This window comes from Electrophorus electricus, unplaced genomic scaffold (genome assembly GCF_041902795.1).
Source record: "Electrophorus electricus isolate QZ-2024a unplaced genomic scaffold, ASM4190279v1 Scaffold142, whole genome shotgun sequence".
In the NCBI taxonomy this organism is placed as follows: Eukaryota; Metazoa; Chordata; class Actinopteri; order Gymnotiformes; family Gymnotidae; genus Electrophorus; species Electrophorus electricus.
The window spans coordinates 55001-60975 of record NW_027658423.1 but is presented as its reverse complement, the minus strand read 5'-3'; the positions used below and the strand labels follow the sequence as shown (position 1 = coordinate 60975).

The 5975-nt window shown below is 59.7% G+C and overlaps 1 non-coding gene across 1 annotated transcript; it reads left to right on the top strand.

Annotated features, from left to right (window-relative positions):
* The first annotated feature begins 3275 nt into the window (after positions 1-3275).
* LOC145654646 (18S ribosomal RNA) lies at positions 3276-5113 on the top strand. Its single transcript, XR_014120853.1, has one exon. It is a non-coding gene; the product is annotated as an 18S ribosomal RNA (ribosomal RNA).
* Positions 5114-5975: the final 862 nt, after the last annotated feature.

The window sequence follows — 5975 nt, the reverse complement described above, 5'->3', positions numbered from 1 at the left end:
GGCATGGTTAGCCGCCAGCCCCCTTCCTGGAGGTCTGGTTGGCACGGGGTTTTGATTTTTCGGTTTCATATCTCTGGGCTCCTTGGGAGCAGAAAGTCGGTTGAGGGCCCTTTGGAAAGAGCCGGGGCTGCCGTTTAACGCTGTCCAAGCGGCAGGCGAAGCGCACCCACCGTTTTTACGCTATGATTTTTTAAAACCGCCGGGGCGGCAAACACAGGGCCGGTCGGGTTTGAAGACGAATATCTCTTCGGCCCTTGGGAGGAGAGAAGCAGCGCGGGTCACCTTTGAACGCGCTCGCTGCCAGGAACGTCTGGCGTAAAAGTTTCGTGGGAATCGGACGTTCCTAGGCTGAGAAGCGAGCGCCCGCCCTCGGGCGGTCGGGGGCCCCTTTCTCATTCCCCGTCTGGGCTAAAAATACGAGGTCGGACCCGATGGACTCGGGAGACTGGAGAGTACCAGGGAGACCCTGGAAGCAGGCGACCCGACCCACGCTTCGCTGTCTCCTCGGCCCTCGGGAGTAGAAGCGCGGGGACGGTGGCGTGGGCAGCAGGGGGCGCTCCTGGCCATGCCCAGCGAGTTTCGTGCGAATCGGACCTGGTCCGGAAGAGATACGAAGGGAAAACTCATTACTCGTCGGGGTGGCACATCCAGGCTCTCGACCCTCCCAAAGCGTCCGACCAGGGTGCACCCTGCCGGGCATGGTTAGCCGCCAGCCCCCTTCCTGGAGGTCTGGTTGGCACGGGGTTTTGATTTATCGGTTTCATATCTCTGGGCTCCTTGGGAGCAGAAAGTCGGTTGAGGGCCCTTTGGAAAGAGCCGGGGCTGCCGTTTAACGCTGTCCAAGCGGCAGGCGAAGCGCACCCACCGTTTTTACGCTATGATTTTTTAAAACCGCCGGGGCGGCAAACACAGGGCCGGTCGGGTTTGAAGACGAATATCTCTTCGGCCCTTGGGAGGAGAGAAGCAGCGCGGGTCACCTTTGAACGCGCTCGCTGCCAGGAACGTCTGGCGTAAAAGTTTCGTGGGAATCGGACGTTCCTAGGCTGAGAAGCGAGCGCCCGCCCTCGGGCGGTCGGGGGCCCCTTTCTCATTCCCCGTCTGGGCTAAAAATACGAGGTCGGACCCGATGGACTCGGGAGACTGGAGAGTACCAGGGAGACCCTGGAAGCAGGCGACCCGACCCACGCTTCGCTGTCTCCTCGGCCCTCGGGAGTAGAAGCGCGGGGACGGTGGCGGGGCAGCAGGGGGCGCTCCTGGCCATGCCCAGCGAGTTTCGTGCGAATCGGACCTGGTCCGGAAGAGATACGAAGGGAAAACTCATTACTCGTCGGGGTGGCACATCCAGGCTCTCGACCCTCCCAAAGTGTCCGACCAGGGTGCACCCTGCCGGGCTAAGAGAACAGCCAGGTGAACCCTGGAGGTTCCGAACTCCAGACCCCTGGACCCGACGGCTCAGTCCGCCTCAGGTGCACTACAGAGGTCCTCGGGCTGTCCCTGAGTGCATTAAAACGGAAATCAGAATTACTCCCCCGGGTGGCACTTCCAGGCTTCGACCCTCCCAAAGTGTCCGACCAGGGTGCACCCTGCTGGGCATGGTTAGCCGCCAGCCCCCTTCCTGGAGGTCTGGTTGGCACGGGGTTTTGCAAATAGGTCCCGTCGGGTATATGGGAGAGCAAAGAGAATCAATGGGGTCCAAGCACTAAATTCATCCAGTGGCGTTCTCTGGAAGCCCAAGGGGAGTCCGAGGGGTGTTCGGCCGGCAAGGGGAGCTCTCCCTCGGACACATGATCAAACGCCTGTCCCCTACCGGAAAGTGGTGTGCTCTGGATGCCCCCCCCCCCCCCCCATCCCCCGAGGGGGGTGCTTATCCCGCGAGGGGAGCCCTCCTCGGGTTAAGTGAACCATCATGCCGATTCCCCTATGGAAGTGGGCACATCCAGGCACACAGTCTGCTTTGCTCTCCCCGACCCGAGTGCGTCTGTTGGGCTGAGTGTACGCCCAGGCAACTGGATCCAATGGCTCAGTCCGCCGCAGCGTGCTTCGACGATGGGTCGTACAGCCATGCCACCAGGGTGGGCGTGTTTGTAAATGTACCAGTGGATTCTCGTCGGCCTGCCACATCCATGGTATCGACCCACCAGGCCTGTCCGACCAGGGGTTGACCCTGGACGGGCACGGTCTGTGGTTTGGCCCTTGTCCTAGATGAAATCGGGCACGGGGTTTTCTGGCCAGGTACCATCGGGTTACTGGGAGAGCGGCTTCGGTCTCCAGGTGAGACCAATGGTGAAGCAGCACGAGGCAATGGAGAGCATGCAAAGCGATGGGGAAGCCATGCACGGCAATGGCCACGAAAAAAAAAAAAAAATCACCACGGAAGGAACGTGAAGAACAAGGAGGAGTGTAGTGACACTGCCCAAAGCTGCCCGGTGTTGCAGGGGTCTATTGGTGTGTTGCTTCCTTGTTTGGTAGAGTGGAGTACCAGACCCGCCAGGGGTAGGCAAACCATTCCCCCTACGGTAAGTGAGGAGCCAGCCATTTGACGAGCGGGTGTCCACGTGTACGGGTGCGAGCGCTATCCCCCCACACGGGGTTAGGCCACGGCCTTAGGTGGACGTCTGCCGACCAGCCCCGGCTGATCCAGAACTTCTGATGTGGAGAGCGGTTTTGACAGATCCTCCCTGGTTCTAGCGGGTCAAGCCTCTGATGGGGGGTGGGGGTTATTTGTAACCCATCCCAGAACTCTCTGGGGGAGACTCAGACGGCCAGTCTGTCTACTCAGTTGTCCTATACTGGTGTCTGTGGTTTGGGAGGAAGGGAGTGCCCTGCTTTGTTGGCCTCCTCTTCAAACCTACCTGGGCCCACGAATCACTCTTCTTGGTTACATCACGAAACGTAGGTTGAGCGAGGCTAGGGGGGAGGGAATTCGACGAGGTCTTTCCCTTGTCCCCCCACCAGCGGCCCACGAAAATCAAAACGGCGTGAAGAGAGGGAACGCCGAAAGCACCTGGAGTCGGCCGTCCGCACCTCCGGAGGAGGTGGACGGGGTACGGTGCGGGCATGACCGGATGGGACAGCTTTGCATCAAGGTGAGAGGTCGGCGTCCGAAGGCCAGAGGGCGGTGCGCGAGCACGTTTACACTGGCCGCGGAAGCTGTCCTGGGTAGCCCTGTATGGCGTCTGGACCTGACGGCGCACGCACTTACAACCCGCTGCTTCCTAGCCCCCGGAAGGGGAGGCGGATGTCACTCGTGGTTCATCCCAGACCACGGTGCAAACTACCTGGTTGATCCTGCCAGTAACATATGCTTGTCTCAAAGATTAAGCCATGCAGGTCTAAGTGCACACGGCCGGTACAGTGAAACTGCGAATGGCTCATTAAATCAGTTATGGTTCCTTTGATCGCTCCACACGTTACTCGGATAACTGTGGTAATTCTAGAGCTAATACATGCAAACGAGCGCTGACCCTTCGGGGGATGCGTGCATTTATCAGACCCAAAACCCATCCGGGGGGCTCGGGCCCCCCGGCCGCTTTGGTGACTCTAGATAACCTCGGGCCGATCGCGCGCCCTCCGCGGCGGCGACGTCTCATTCGAATGTCTGCCCTATCAACTTTCGATGGTACCATAGTCGGCTACCATGGTGACCACGGGTAACGGGGAATCAGGGTTCGATTCCGGAGAGGGAGCCTGAGAAACGGCTACCACATCCAAGGAAGGCAGCAGGCGCGCAAATTACCCATTCCCACACGGGGAGGTAGTGACGAAAAATAACGATACAGGTCTCTTTCGAGGCCCTGTAATCGGAATGAGCGTATCCTAAACCCATGGGTGAGGACCCATTGGAGGGCAAGTCTGGTGCCAGCAGCCGCGGTAATTCCAGCTCCAATAGCGTATATTAAAGTTGCTGCAGTTAAAAAGCTCGTAGTTGGATGTCGGGAGTGGGCTGGCGGTCCGCCGCGAGGCGTGCCACCGCCTGTCTCAGACCCTGTCTCCCGGTGCCCCCCGGATGCCCTTGGCTGGGTGTCCGGACGGGGCTCGGAGCGTTTACTTTGAAAAAATTAGAGTGTTCAAAGCGGGCCCGCTTCTCGCCTGAATACCTGAGCTAGGAATAATGGAATAGGACTCCGGTTCTATTTTGTGGGTTTCCTGAACCAGGGCCATGATTAAGAGGGACGGCCGGGGGCATTCGTATTGCGCCGCTAGAGGTGAAATTCTTGGACCGGCGCAAGACGGACGAAAGCGAAAGCATTTGCCAAGAATGTTTTCATTAATCAAGAACGAAAGTCGGAGGTTCGAAGACGATCAGATACCGTCGTAGTTCCGACCGTAAACTATGCCGACCCGCGATCCGGCGGCGTTATTCCCATGACCCGCCGGGCAGCGTGAGGGAAACCACGAGTCTGTGGGTTCCGGGGGGAGTATGGTTGCAAAGCTGAAACTTAAAGGAATTGACGGAAGGGCACCACCAGGAGTGGAGCCTGCGGCTTAATTTGACTCAACACGGGAAACCTCACCCGGCCCGGACACGGAAAGGATTGACAGATTGATAGCTCTTTCTCGATTCTGTGGGTGGTGGTGCATGGCCGTTCTTAGTTGGTGGAGCGATTTGTCTGGTTAATTCCGATAACGAACGAGACTCCGGCATGCTAAATAGTTACGCGGCCCTCCGCGGTCGGCGTCAAACTTCTTAGAGGGACAAGTGGCGTTCAGCCACGCGAGATGGAGCAATAACAGGTCTGTGATGCCCTTAGATGTCCGGGGCTGCACGCGCGCCACAATGGTTGGATCAGCGTGTGCCTACCCTACACCGAGAGGTGCGGGTAATCCGCTGAACCCCATTCGTGATGGGGACTGGGGATTGCAATTATTCCCCATGAACGAGGAATTCCCAGTAAGCGCGGGTCATAAGCTCGCGTTGATTAAGTCCCTGCCCTTTGTACACACCGCCCGTCGCTACTACCGATCGGATGGTTTAGTGAGGTCCTCGGATCGGCCCCGCCGGGGCTCCTCGCGGGCCTTGGCGGAGCGCCGAGAAGTCGATCAAACTTGACTATCTAGAGGAAGTAAAAGTCGTAACAAGGTTTTCGTAGGTGAACCTGCGAAAGGATCATTAACGGGTAACGCTGTCCGGCGTGCCTCCTCTCCCGACCCCCTCGACTTCGCCGTCCCCCCGCGTCGGGGCCCAGGGTCGAAAGGGTCTTCGGGGTTGCTGTTACACGTGGTCGCTTGCAGGTCAGGCTGGACAGAAGGCATAAAGGAGGAGCCTAGTCCCTCCCACCCCTTCCTCGTCCTCCGCCTCTTCCTCCGCGTCGTCCTTCAGCACCCCCCCCCCGCAGGCCCCGGTATTCTCTGGGTTCCAGCGCGAGAGACGCGTCGTTCAAAAAACTCGGCGTCCCCGCTCGTCGGGCGAAGGCCGGTTTCCCCTCACCTTGCCGGCAGGAGAAGCGCCTGCGAGTCGAGCGGGTCGTACGGGTCCGTCCCGCGCCCTCCCTCTCGCTCGCACGGCCGCTGCCTCCGTCCACCGCGAGGGGTTTTCCTATTTTGTTGTCCTTGTCATTCATCCCCGTCCCCTTGCTCGCTGACGAGCGGACTTTCCGGGGGGGGTTGCGAGCGCTGCTCCTCGTGGGGCAGGCCATGGCCCTTCCTGTGTTCGTCCGCCCACCGGCGTCCTGGGGCGTGGTGGTGGTGGGTGGCGCAGCCGGTTCCCCTGCTTCTCTCTCTCAGAAAGGAGTCTCAGGGGGACCCCCGGCAGGTACCTAGGGCTTGGCCCACGCTACGTGAGTTCCACCCCTTTCGAGGGGTCGGACGGGGCGGGCGCGGAGGGCCGCGGTTCAAAGACTGACTCGTCTGCCACGTGGGGCGTGTGGGCAAAGCGCAACCCCGCGCCCGTTTCAACACTCGCAGACGGGGGCGCCTGACCGGTTGGTGAAACCTTTTAAACCTGTCTTTGTAGTCGTGGTGAAAGACCTAAACTG